The sequence below is a fragment of the Acyrthosiphon pisum genome, chromosome A2, assembly GCF_005508785.2.
Source record: "Acyrthosiphon pisum isolate AL4f chromosome A2, pea_aphid_22Mar2018_4r6ur, whole genome shotgun sequence".
NCBI classification, from domain to species: Eukaryota; Metazoa; Arthropoda; class Insecta; order Hemiptera; family Aphididae; genus Acyrthosiphon; species Acyrthosiphon pisum.
In genome coordinates, this window is record NC_042495.1 from 103,163,875 (window position 1) to 103,179,731 (window position 15,857).

At 29.1% G+C, this 15,857-nt stretch overlaps 1 protein-coding gene across 15 annotated transcripts in view; it reads left to right on the forward strand.

Moving 5' to 3' along the window:
* The window catches only part of LOC100163038, a 312,933-nt gene that overhangs the window by 232,136 nt on the left and 64,940 nt on the right, over nucleotides 1-15,857 (forward strand). The gene's annotated exons all lie outside the window — the stretch shown is intronic.

Consider the following 15,857-nt stretch of genomic DNA (forward strand, 5'->3'; position numbering starts at 1 on the left):
TATTATGTATATATATATATTTTTAATTTAAATTAAAAAATATTATGTTATGAAAATATGGAATATGGAATTTAAAATATAAAATGCCACTACACAATTAATATAATTGTGGTAGATTAAAAATACGAAAAGATAAAGGGTAGGGAAAGAGGTAATAATAAATAGGAAAAAAAGTTAGAAATATAAATTAAAAGGGGACTGTTATATTATGGATATATTTCATCAGTGTTCTGATATTATTTAACGTTGATTATTGATTTTATATCTTTAGTTTAAAGGATATACATATACGTATAGTTAATCTACTACTCTAAATATTATAATTAATTAATCTGAGTATGTACTATGTAGTCGTGTTCGTGGATACGGGGTTGAGTTCGATGCTCGAAGTCACTGCGGCGTGTATATATATATGTATATTACGTGTCTTGATGTGATTCGAACAATAATATTATATGAATTTGTTATCTATGATTTGGGACGTGACTATTATCGTATGCTTTCAAAGTCCCTACATTCGTATAGCAAGAGTACATATAGTCAATTCGCCAACCAAATGTAATTTAAGTTAGTGAGCATTTATTATACTTAAATTCTAAACACAGCTCTTAAAAAATCCCTACATTCGTAGCAAGAGTACATAATATAGTCAATTCACCAACCGAATGTAATTTAAGTTAGTGAACACTTATTATTATACTTATATTCTAAATAGATAATTGTATAACTGTATAATAATACTATAACTGACCTATGACACGCGATGATAGTCACAGAATCTTATATTATTGCAAAGAGTAAATAGATAGGTGAATAAATAATTAACAAGTTGAATTTGTTAGATAATACAAAATAATTAATCTAGACAGTCATACCGAATGCTGGAATAACTCAATATACATACATATTATATAAACGCACTCGCTTTGAATGGCAAAAATATTATCGAAGTGCATAATGGCGTGGACTTTGTGCATCGGATCCTCTTTTATAGAACACAGGCGTAGAAGTCGATTCTGTATGATCCTTATATAGAGTGATTTTTGTGTAATCCCTTCTTTTGATATGCATCGATTAATACGTAATATTAATGTGTTGATGTGTTTATGATCTTATTTTATTTTGTGCGGTGTGACAAAGGTGCCACTGGTAATTCATTGTTGTTTTTACCAAATGTCTTTACCGTAGAGATGTAGAATATTATATTTTATGTGTTGCATGTGTCACCGTGTGTGTATAAGGATTGCGTATTGATATATGCCTAACGCGTATGTATACCGGGTCACCCCACACTCCATACGAACCGTCGGTATTAGTTATTCTGTGTTTTTATTTAAGTATAGAAATATAATATATTACATAATAATAAAAAATATGATTTTTTTTTCAAAAATATTAATTTGAAGTTACTCAAAGTTATGGAAAATAAAATATATTTGGAAAAACGTTCATACATTTGGAGAAAATTAGTAAGAAGATTCTTCTTTAAAAGATTCTTTAAAAGATTCTCCATACATACACACAGTACTGTAAAGAATAATTTTAAAAAGTACTTGAGTAAATACTCAAATACATTTTTTTTTAAGTATTTAAGATACTACTCAAATACTTTGAAAAAGTATTTGGAATACTTTTCAAATACTTTTGGTTTTTAAAGTGGGTTTCTTACTATCGTAATATAAACACATAGGTAGTAGTTTGTCTAAAAGTTAGCTAATAGTTTAAAGGGAATATTCTTATTCAATGACTATTTTTAGAAATCTGGTTTTCACAAACTTTCGACTTCAGCTAACACAGAAGTACAGAATACTAAATAAAACTATTATTCTATTATTGTAGTTGACAAAAATAAAATGTAAATAAAATTAATAATAAAAATAAAATGTTCGAAGTAAAAAACCTAAGTATTCAATACCAAAAAGTATTTAATACAAAAAAAAGTATTTAAAATACTATTCAAAATACTTCATACTGAAAGTATTTAAAAAGTTATTCAATACTTTAAAAAGTATTTGAATACTTTTACTCAAATACTTTTACTTAAATACTTTACAGGGCTGCATACACGTTACACCTACTGCCGAGGAGCGGCCAATTTATGCGCATTGTATTTTACAAGGTTTTAAATATCTTACAGCGATCATACTATTCTCAGTAATAAGTAATAACGTTACTGTACAAAAACGTTTACACAGCGCATTATAAATGTATGTATAAATTACACTTTGAGATTATTAAAATTGTAAATTATAAACCTTCAAACTAAAAGGAGATCCGTTGTAGTATACGTATAAATAAAGAATAACTTGTCACGTGACATTACTCCTATAATGACACAATGTTATCTCGGTTGTTTTAAAACAATTTATAATAACTGAACGTTGTAAGTTTAAGACGTGCAGGCAACGTTAATTGACGTTCTTTGGATGTAAATATTTAATTATTATTTAAATAGAAAAGAGATGTTTAATAAGACTTTTTGTGGAGATGTTGTTCGTACGTATTACGCTTATCTATTATAATGAACAAAATTTGTCGTTTACCGTGTTAAGAAAAATTAAGCAATGTTGAGGCAAATTATTGCGCAATGGGGAGTTCTGAATATTCATTCCTTGACATTCCATAGTAAAACTATTACGTTATTAAGTCGCGTATAATATTTCTTTACTCTCTCTCTACTCTGTTCTACTTTACTCAATAACAAAGACAATAAATAGTATTATTATAACCTATTCAAAATTAGTACAGGTACGGAAAATATGGATATACAAAAATAAAAATGTTTTATTTTTTTACGTGAATAAGAACAAAAATATTCTACAGATACAGATTATAATATTATAATACCTATCTTATAAGTTCTTTTTCTCCGTTATTAAATGCACCAACGTATATCGTTTGCATTAGTGTAATATTGGTGTTATACGTCTTATATGAGGACCAATATTAGCCTAACATTTAGTAAATAATTATATCTTATTTATTTTCGGCTTAAAAAAAATGTAGGTATACGTTTTTTAATACCAAAACAGTCACACATTTTACTATATTATATTATATTATATTATATTATATTGTACATGTATTCTTTTTCTATTGACTAATGAAAATATATCGCTCCAAAGTGATAAACTGTCGCACGGAACACTGGTGTTATCTTATATTATTTTCAATTTATAGTCAGATGGCCAATGGAGAGCAAACATGTGCTATAAGTAACAGGGTCGTTTTATCCGTTGTACGTGTTTTGTCTTCGAAGCTTATATTTACTAGCCACAATAAGATCGCCTGCCAGACGCAATATTCAACCGCGCAAGACAAATAATAGCATTCTACGTGTATCAATACCGATCGCACAACTGCGTTGTCCATAGTTAATCGGTCGCGCAGTGTTCGAAAACGCCTAACTAAACACACTGGGGATTTTCTTCAAGCCTTGGTGCATAAATAACCATATGAGTTTATTAAAAAAAAAAAAAAAAAACATTCACAAGTAGAGTGGTTGCCCGGCATCAATTTATATTGCGTCATGACAGTCGCGGATCCACGGACATGATATTATGAAAAAAATGTATTCAATTTTGTCGAATGAGCTGATTGCACGTCACGGGTTTCATACTTTCGTATCGAATTATTAATAATTGGGGTTTGAGTACGGACAGGTATTGTAGCAGGAGCTTGTGTATCGTCTCTGCGCACGCCGCCGTCGATGGTGTGAAATTAGTGTATTACCACTGTATATCGTTTCTATAGTTTTCTGAAAAATTCCAACGTCATTTTTAAAATTATGTTAAATCGTGTTCAATGTCAACCGTGTTATAGAAGGACTGACGTAAAAATGAACGTAACATTTTTTTTTCGAAACAATCCAAAGTATGCTATAGCGTCATAAAATCAATAGCCAGGGGCGGATTGGCCTATCGGGAAATCGGGAAACTTCCCGATGGGCCGGTAGGGCCGGTATAATTTTTATAATATAATTACAAAAAAAAATTATATTTTTATAATTTAAGTGTAAAATATATTAAAAAAATCAAATACCTACGAAGGTATTATTTTTAATATCTTAAACTATTGCAATTCGTAGTAGGAATTTTGGTATTTACACTATTTTCCCTCCAATTCATGCTAATGTATTATTTAGAAATCTGTGGTATTGGTATTTTAGTATTTATATTTTATACTCTATGGTAGAACTCAGTTAGTTGCGTCATAACATCGATAACCTTATCATTATTTATTACAACGTGTGTTAAGTGTAAAAATTCGATTGAACTGTGTAATTCAAATTATGTGTGACGCTGGTGAAAAACAAAAAAAGGGTGCTGGCTTCTTGTAGATATTTTTTTTTTTTGATTAAGGTAGACAAATTTTTGAGAAATCTTGTATTACATTTTAAAATCTTAGATTTAAAAGGAAAATATTTAATGAATTTCTAACTCAAAATAATTTGCAAACTTTCGTCATTTTTACGATTTTGTCAATATTTAAACTTTAAATGCTTATAAAAAAAATTGTGACTATGGATTTTTTATTTTTTTCATCTGCCTTTGAAAAAATATACTAGGACCATTCTATTAAATTTTCAAGCTTTTTTAACCAAGAAATAAATTTTTATTGATATTTATAGAAAAAAATACTAAAAAAATGTACACTGAAAATGTGCCTTAAACAGCTCAAAATAAGTCAAAATATATGGAAAATGTTATGATGTATAGAAAATGCTATAATATAAACTAGGGATCAAAATTTCCGAAAAAAAAAAAGGTTTTCCGAAAAATTAGGAAAATTTGGTTTTATTTAAAATTTCCAGAAAAATTGGTTTTGACTAAATAACTGGTCTTTTTCCTGAAAAATTGAAAAATTCCATAAAAAAATTTATTTTTTTTCTAAAGAACCAAAAAATTAATGTATAGTGGAAACAGTCTAATAAATAATAATGATAGTTGACAATCATATATATATACCATATCTATAACTTAAAGTCTGTAGTAGATAAATCTAGAGAATTCTATACTTGATTTATAAATAATTATAATTTGTTATATTAACTATTAAAGTATTAAGTACTAACTATTAAGTATTTACTATGTAGTTATTTCTTATAAATTATTAATATTATTTAATTTTTACCAACTCACTAAGTTTAAAAAAATAAAAACTATCAAATAGTTCCTGTAATATAATTTATAAACCTATCAGCCAGTTACTATAATACCTTCTATTAGTTATTACAAATATAAATTGACAACGAGTACACACTTTTTAACATTTAAAAATACAGGTGATTTATTACACTCTCCTACATAAAATAACAATTTGATATGTATCTACGTTAGTTTTAGAACAAATATTGAAATATCTATATATTTTTAATAGATTAATTTTTATTTTTAATACAATAATGCATTATTGGTAAATGTGAAATGACAATGACAGGTTTCCTAATCTATTTATTAAAATGGGTTTTTTTTTACATATATTATTTTAATTTTTAATCATAAATACAATTTTTTAATTTTCCACAAATTCAGTTTTTTTTTAAAAATTTTTCCGGCATTTTGATCCCTAATATAAACATTCAGTCAAAATTTCATGTTCCTACGGTCATTTGTTTTAGAGTTGCACCAAAAACCAAAATCGATTTTGCGTAAAAATGTCCGGTTTTCCTTAATTTTTCTTGTGTTTTTCACGGTGCTTTTGAAAACTACTAGGAAATTTTTACTTTTGACCCCCCCAAGTACCAACTAGATTAACTTTCCAATCATAAAAGTGAATCTAGTTTAAGAAAATCTAAGTATTTTTACTGTCCTAAAAGGTGATGACAGACACAAAAATAAAAATTCTAATTAAAAAAAAATAAAAAACAACACAAATTAATTGTAAATTCAATACATTCATCACTCCGTTCAGAATCTAAAATATAATAAGATTAAACTTCAAGTTGAAGTTAGAACAGTCTGAACAAGTTAACCTTATCTGACTAACCCAAAACTGTTATAGGCTGTAGCCTTAATTATAGGTACCTATTATATATTTTACTAATTTAGGGGTGAAAATAAACAAATTTTAAAATTTGAGTAAAATTATGACTATTGGGGGGGGGGGGGTATATTTGCAGTGCCAGTTAAGGGCCGGTTTGATCCATATTTCCCGGGCCGAAAAAATTCGCCAATCCGCCCCTGTTTTAAATTATTGATCATAAATTACAACGTTGGGCTCAATGACCACACGTTTAAAAAAAAAAAAATTAAAAATGCATTAGTAAGGCTGAAGATCAATTACAGATAAATTATAGAGTTAAATAATTATATTTACAACACTGATTATTTTAGTAAAATTGAAATTGTCCTATTGTTTTTTGTATTTGGTCCTACGCATAAATAGTGTAATACTTAAATAGTTTCTAGATTTTTTTTGGAGAGAAATATTGTCGGATTTGTGGTAGGTATTTGGTCAGTATATGTTTACCGTAACACCTATTTCACGCGATTCACATATAGAGAAAATTCTCTAGATATTTGAAATACACGGGTTAGTGTAGTAGGTGTGTTCCATAAATAGTTTGCACCATGTTTATTTGTTACACAACGACAATTTTTTCGCTCCGTATCGATTTGTAAAAAAATACGATTTCTTCGTAACACCGATGATGTGCTCTCTTCGCTGCCTTTGTCTTTCCGTGTAGTTCGTATAATATATGTTAAGGTCACAGACGTTGATTTATAATTTGATAAAGACATCAGTTTAAATTTAATTATTGTACGCTACAGAGCCGAGATACTCGATAACTTACGGACGGAGAGACGTTACTCAGAAAGTTCTACATACAGCTGAGTGTATATATGTATACCAGTGAATGAGCGAAATACCAAAACCTATAGAAATACTCGAGTGTATTTGAAATTTCCGTTAAAGTTGATTATAATATGTATAATAAGTTTGCTTGAAGTTTCGACAGTAGTCTGCGCAGATATCAAATTGTCAATACACACCATAATAATATATTATACGGAATAATCTGTTATCAATATATCACTGTCGAGGTGGACCGACCGCGCGTACAAATTTATTTTGACACGAAGCGATAAGAGAGGAGGAGAATTTCAAAAATGTTGTAACATAAATTTGCAAACGAAACGGTCAAACTTTTCTACTATAAAGCCGTAAAATATAAAATTGTATATTATGTATATATATATATACGCTTGATAAGTTGAGCAAGGTTCGTATGTGCTCAACTCGCGTATGTACTACGCCATTTATATACAAACATTTTCCCTTTCTTCTTTTCATTATAATATACGACTGCACCGCGGTTATGCGCGCTCGTAAACATTTCTCTCTTTTTTTTATTTCATTTTTTTTTTTTATAAGCTTTCCACACGTTTTTAATTTCAAAAAAAAAAATATCCGCGCACATCGGTCACGTATCGAAAACTCGATTTTATCGAATAACATAAAGCGTCCAATATACATATTTATATAAGCACTAAATAAATCGGTTAACACGGGCCAACATATACATACCACGTTACAATAGACTCTCGAGTTCAAAAACATTCTAACGTTTGGGGGGGGGGGGCAAAAAATACTATTCACAATATTATGATTATTATCATTGAAGTATACGATGCGCCACAGTTTTGTTTGCGCCACGCATCAAGTTGAATTTTTTTCTATTACCTACGGCCTACGCCGATGTTTAATATATTATATTATTTTGTGCGCGCGAATGCTGTAAATTTGTGCACGAGTGGTTTTATTGTTGATCGTATCATATGCGGGTATTTAAATTTATTTTTATACGTAAAATTTTTTGAAATGATGAAATAATTGGGAAATATATGCGTTTTTTTCACTGATGCACGACGACAAGGCACGGATTAGAGCGTCGAAGTTTTGAGCGATTGGATAAGCCGGATATAAACAACTATTTTTCAATTAATTTTAAAACAAACTCTTTTGCAGCATTACGGGTTAATTATTATGGGGAGATAGAAGTGTTTTGGGAAATAATTATGGTGGATGGTACGAAAAAATATTTATCTTGAGTAGGTAAAGTATGTCGTATGTCGTTTGAATCCACGACTCTTCAATATAAATTCTGTATATTTTTAAGTTTTAACGAAATTAATTATCCAGAGGATGAAGCGTATGTTATATTGTAACAATATTTAGTGTGTCTGTGAAACATATTGGGGCCAAAAGGGAGTACTTATGTATTTGCTTGTATATATTTATAGAAGCTCATGGTTGGACACGCTTTTAAGACATTCAACTTTACTGTAATTACGAAATTGGTTCGGAATTTATCGTATTCGCGGTGTGAGGATACAAATTTAGCAAAATTAAGAACAGTAGTTAAACAAAATTGTGTTCATCGATGTTAAAATCGGATGTGTATGCACAATCGTTTGCGTACGTTAATTAAAAATTACGTGTCTAGCCCGGTTCTATGGAAAGCCATTTAAAAATATTATATTCGGTTCTGCATTAATGCATTATATCTATCACGATTTATAGATTCGTAATTTATTTGGTGGGAAAATGACATATTATCCACTTGGATGTATCATTTTTCATCTAATGGATATTGTTTATTGAATCAAATTTTTCAAAATGTTAATAAAAAAAAAAACAAAAACAATTAATACCAACGTGATTATAGTGAAATTATCGTAAATATTTAGTGTTTTTGTCCGCATTTTATTGAATATTTATCAATACTGTTGAATTAAAACATCAATTTTATAAATTAATAAATTAATTGATTGATATATACCTTATATTTGAGATAATTAAAGTATTGATATATATTATATTATAGTGCCAGAACATTTTAAATTTTAATACAGTTACCATTTTCCGTTAACGATTGTATCATAGAAATGTAGAATATCATATTTTTATTACATTTTGTTATATTATTGTAATGTTATAATATATTGGCCGTTAAATTCAATATGGCGTCGTCTACCCTGCTGAGAATATTTTGTCCTCTGCGAAACAGCAGTGACCCGTTCTGAACGTAAAATATGTTATAATATTATGTGTGTACGCGTATCAGAAAAAACATCGTTGGCCTATATATATATTATATAATATTGTTAGGGTGGAGTGTAAGCTGGCGTATCAACCATACACGAAATCAGCCAACAATGTCTACTCGTTTTGGGTAAAAGCAATAAATCGTTAAGTATATATACCCATAGGATACACAGAAATATAAACACCACTGCGGCAGCGTGAACATTACAGGGCGTTAAAAAGACACTCGAGTGAGTTTGTCCCCATACGTGTGGATTTATCCGACCGGAGCAAATTTCTTGTTGGTTTTACGAAGAGTCTGCTGTGTGCACTCCACCGCCTTTGCACCAGCCGTTTTCTATTTTATCCTCCCCTCCCACCACTTCCAATACCTATTTTGGTTATCAATTTCTCTTTGCGTCTCAGCACTCGCGAGAACAATAATATATGTTTATTGAATACGTATGTCGTATACGTACCCCTCACGGTAATATTCTATTAGCCTTGGCTTGGTATACAGCCGCATTGTATATAATATTTAGATGCACACATCGCGGTATACTATCTTTTTGTTGAAAGTTCATATGCTTCACCGCGAGCTTCTTTTCCAGCTTTTTATCCCGGCTACAAAAAAAAAATGTTGTGAAACGTATTTTTTACAAATCCAAGATTGTCTAAAGAGGTATCCCGTACATATATATAATATATGTTATATTATATATATAGCAGACTTGACGGGTTTTCGACCGTTTAAAACGTTTTTTTTATATATATATTTAATATATAATATATGTTTGTCGTTCTACATGTTATTATTTTCTCTTAATTTAATTTAAAAAGACTGTTTTTTTTCGTTGTGAGACTGCAGATAAATCGACCAGGTTTGATTAAATAAAAATCCATCAGCGGTGAGTTGTAACGGAATACGCGCTAAACTAAATTTCATGGAGGCCAAAAATGTAATAATGGAATAAAGAGGCTGAAAAATTAACGATTGCTCCTTTTTCTTTTTAATTAAATTTTTCTAGTCTTGATGGATTTTTTTTTTTGGCATCCACTGGACGTCTTTTATATATATATTATTACAAGTACATAAAGGTCGTTTATAGTTGGATGGTAGACAGAACAGTCTCATTCTCTCGTCGTCATTTATCTCTTTCCGTATATCTCTCTGTCTCTCTCTGTCTCTCTGTCTGTCTCTCTCTCTGTCTCTCTCTCTCTCTCTCTCTCTCTCTCTCTCTCTCTCTCTCTCTATGCCTGATCGTACTCATAGCGTCTCGAAGGCCACATAAAGCACTACGTCGTAATCTCCTAAAGCCGCCATCCCTTGGCCTCTGTCCGTTTAGGGAAAAACGTATAGTGAGGTATAGGCAGGTACATGCATCCGTTCATTTTCTACGATTTTGAAAGGTACCACGCGCGTGATACGTTCAGGCCCGACCTAACCTACTATACCGAACAGTTACCGTCGCATGCAATAAATTTTGTTCAACTAATTTGACGGTTATAACTTATGACGCTTGCGCATAACCATATAGAGGTACCTATACCTACCTATTTGTCGTTATTATAGATTGCCCGCGATTGCCCGGGTGGAAACATGAGATGGCATATGAGACAGAGTATGATGTGCCGATTACGCGACGGTGATATCATATTATAATGGATATTATATTATTTTGTCGGGGTGGTTTTAAGCTCAGGAAATTGAACGCTCGGCAAACTATATGACGCGACACGGTGGCGTAAACCGACTCCACGAGACATGCGACATAATAATATTATCGCGTCACTCGTCCTCGGTGAGCATTTATATTGTCGTATATAGTATAATGTATATATCTTAAAGGTCTAACTTCATCCACCGCATATATTTATCCGTTAACGTATATACGATCTCTTTGTCCGCCACACGGTACAATACACTATATATACCTATTATTATTATTATTATTATTATTATTATACACTTTCCAGTATCTCGAAAAGTTCTGCAGCAATCGTCTTCAGAACCGAAGTTTAAACACTTCCAGCTGCATAACAAGTATCCAATATTTACCGAACATAATATAGTGGCGGTGATGTTCCAATAGTGCGTGCACAATGTTTTTCCTAAGAGAAAAAAAGTTTTGATATTTTTAACGAGTAATCCGTAAGATCGGTAGATTTAAAAGAAATAAAAACTCTAATTTTTGTAGTCACAATGAAACTGTGTCGACTTTCAACATTGACAGCGGAATTGGAAATATTGTCTGAATAAGTGGGTGCACAAAACTAATTTATTTTATTTCGAAAACAAATAAATGTCAGTCAATAAATCATTAAAGAGCTATACAGTCACTTCATTAATATATATATATATGTATAGCACCGTTTTGATTAAAACGCTATAGGATAATAATGTACCTACCTGAAGCATTCCGCGGTGAATTATATTGGTTAAAAGTTATATCTATATGGTATCGATATATACAATAGGTACATGATATTTTCAACCAATTATTAATGATCGGCTTAACTTTTACTGCACGAAATTAGAAACTTAAAAACAATAATATCGCTGTAAGGCCAATAATATATAATACACGTAGGTACCTCTATATTATATTCTTTATCTTATCGATATTAAAAATATTAAATAGAGTAGGTAGGTATACCTATGGACTGTTGGGTTTTTAATTGTTAACCGTCACTTGTATTATAATGTACAAAATTATTTTGCATATTTTAATACTGTGTACCGATAACAACGCACTTGAGTAAGTAACGATTTGGATTCGATCTACTATTTTATGTCGAACAAAGAGTATTTTATTAATTATATACAATTATTTTGATATCATAATAATATCATTAATCTTCATTTAATTGAGCGATAATTTATGTGCTAACATTTCTGCGTAATTATTATAATACTGCTAGTTAAACTATTCCCCGTTTCCGCAGAGTTTACTTTACACGCGTTAATTAGTGGTTTAATATGAAACATACACACTAGTTTCGTTTTCCGAAAATGCATCTTATTATAATAGTCCTAACAAACGTGTAAGCCACTGATAGAATAATTGACTAGGTAGGCAGTTTTAAATTGTAAATAATAGAATACGGATGTATAAATAAGACTTTCGAACTATAACGGCCATATTTGCCAAAGTAATTTAGGTCAGTTGAAAAATAAAAACAAATGTATTGGTTCACGATTAACATGATCGACAAAAACAAAATATCGAAGGAAATAATTAGACTTTTAAAATGTTGTTTCGGTACAGCTTAAGATGAGTAGTCACGTTCTTTTATTTAGTGTTATTCCACAAAAATCGAAATATTTACATGTTTATGTATTTTATACAATTACAGTAAAAATTGAAAACTTTTGTTTACGTTAATTTAATTATTATACCATAATATAATTAGCCATTGTCCACTGATAATAATATAATAAACTTTCGAACATGCGTGAACCATCTGGTGCCTATATTGCATTAAAAATATTCACTAAACATCCAAATTTCTATCAGTGTTAAATTATTGTTTTAATATTAATACCATACTTTGGTTTATGTTGATATATAATATATATACTTACTATAAAATATAAATATAGATAAATGAACATAAAGTAGAACTCGTAGAAGACACGTATAGGTTTATTGTTATGTTTCAAATATTATCACTAATAAAATTGACTGCTTGGAAAACTAGAAATCAATATTCTATTCTAATTCAACAATTTAAGTTTGTATTTTATTATATTTAATTAATTCGTAGTGGATTAATGTTTCATTCTTTTGTTTTTTGTAAAATATACATGATATTTTAGAAATATTTTAAATATTTTAAAATGGAAAACGAATCTGTTCAAAACAATTTATAAATACATAATATAAAAGTAATAAATATTACATGGGTTTAATCTGTGCATAATATAATATTATTATACATTATACACATGCCGTTGTCTTCGTGATACATGCAACTATCATATTACTATTATTATCATTATTATAATGATTATAGTTTTTATTTGGTTTAAATTATAGATATATATTATTTTTTATTATGTTTAAGTAATGCAGAGTGCAGACATATATTTCTTTTTAAATAGGAGACAACTCATTTTAACAATAGACAGTAAATTGACGGTAAACTTTAACTATATTATTTCGTTATACAACTTCCAGGCAAGTTTCAACAATTCATCTAGGGCGTAGTCAAATTTTCAACAACTTACTCTTGGCCCTTGAGATTGTCATCTTATTTATAATGAATAATTTAACATGACAAAATACAGTACATTGTACTTCACATTTATACAATAAGATCGTGGTTATTTACATTTTATTATAATAATATTATACTATAAGTCATCTAGTTGAACTAGCAGGGTTAAATTTTCAAACATCAAAATTCAAAAGAATTATATCCCCCATTCGTCTAAGCTGTTAGCGCTCAGAGCTAAAAACAGTTATTTTATTTTGATTGAATAAATCAGTGAATGTTTTTGATGTCATAAATGTTAGAACAGTTTTCTTACAATTAATGGAATGCATTAGGTTAATATTGTCGACTCACTATAGCTATACTGCCATGTAAGAGATCTATATACGTATATTATAAAAAAATGTTCACGTGGTTATCGCTAAGATACTATCTGAGCTCAAAAATATAATGGAATAATTTGAGTTTTTTATTTATAGAATATATATGTTTATTTATTGATTTTCTGTAATATAAGCTCCCAAATAATCATTTAGGCATATTATTCAAAGAGTCATCAAAAATTATAATAAAGGTATAATAATCTAAATTGAACATTTCAGCTCTCGATTATAGTGTTAAAACCAAATTTCAATCTCTTAATCTTTGTAACATCTATACAATAATAATAAATTTAATATAATAGACAAATATAATTTGTGTATATCTATTTTATATTTATCAACAAAATAAAAAAAATTCTATAAATAATACATATAGTATTATTAAATTTTTAGTTTCAATGTCACGTCCTCTTTTGTTTAACCAAATTTTGTTTGCCGGAAAACTCGCATAGAATTCAGACAAAAAAGTTCTAACTAGGTGAAAAAATATATTCACAGCCAAAAGGTTTTATCTGCAGAACTTTTTGGTCCTTAAGGGTAATTTTTATTTTATTTTATAACTTAACGTTTAGTCAGGCATTGAGTCAATACATATTAGGTAACTCAATAACAATGTATAACTTTTTTAGTTTTGCTTAAGACAATCCCACATTACAAAACTTGACGCCGAACAAATTTGTTAAATTTAGAATTAATTCTGATCCATATTCTTTGGTGTACTTTGTGAATTCTTCTATTTGCTTGTTTGCTGGGTTGTCTGGATTTCTGGTAATGCCTGTGAGTAGAGTAGAGATTTTTCAATTTTTCTTAAGTTGGGAGGAGGTTCTAGTGCCAAATTTTGAATGCCTTCAATAGGGCTTGAACGAAAATCTTCCAAAGCAAGTCTTATGCTTGAGTTGTTAGACGTGTCAGTTAATTTCATCATGGTTTTGGTTTAGCTGATTGGTAGATTGTCGCCTTGTAGTCCATTTTAGCTCGAATGAGATGTCTGTGTATTTTTATAAGGGTGTCTATTTGTCGCCTCCCCATGTGATGTGGCTTATAATTTTCATTATTTTGAGGCTTTTTGTTATTAATAATATTATCAGCATATTTTGTACATGCTATTCGTTGTAACTTTATTAAAAACGTATGCACCAAAATACAAGGCTGGGCATTAACGAGTTAAAAATTAAAATTAAGTTAAGACGTTAAGTTAATTTTAATTAAGTTAATTAACTCGTTACTTTTTTTTTCAAGATTAACGTGTTAACTTCAAGTTAATTTTATTTCAAAAATATCTAAATTAAGTTAATTTTCGTCCGAATAATAACGCAAATTTTTGAATGTGTTTTTACTTTGATGTATCATTTTAAATTTACCCAGTATTTTCTTGGACGTAAAGAAAAACTATCTAATTAACCATAATATAATATGAATGGAATTTTTTATTTTTGCAAATTAGCAAGTTGTAACTTTACACTAAGTTAAGTTACTTTTTTTTCAAAGTTAACTTTTAACTTAACGAGTTAACAAAAAAAAATAAGATTAACTTTTAACTTAACTTAACTTAATTACTTTAAAATAACTTAACTTAACAAGTTAAAAAAAATCGTTAACTTGCCCAGCCTTGCCAAAATAATGTAACCATGTTCGGAAAAAAATTAGTAAATATTGATTAAAATGTACATGTACACGGAGCTCTATTAACAAAATTATTTGAATTAAACCATGTATTACGTGAGGTGAGTGTAAACAAATACATTAATTAATTAATAAAAAAACACCTATCGTGACATTTTACAATCAAGCTTGTGCACATTTTGTAACTTTTAAAAACTGTTGTAATGTATTCTTCTATAAATGCACTGTTTTCACTTATATATAGGTACGTCATAATATATCAATTATAAATTGACATATTTAACTATATATGTTTTGTTGGGATTTATTATTCATTACATCTCTATAATGTTACAATTATATACATAAAAAAAAATAGAAAAACATCTCTTTCACTATGCCTTATTTATACTACCAGTTGCATACCAATTTGATGCTTTCTATATATAGATTATTCAAGTTGTTGAAAACTTTAAAGAACATTTTAACTTAGAACTATTTTGCCATATGGGGTACTAATGCGTCTAAACTTTATTTTTTATGACTTCTCTGAAAATGCTTAGTCGTTTATGATCGTTTAGCGTTATTTTTTTTCGCATGGTATTTTTTTCCTTTCTCGCCGAA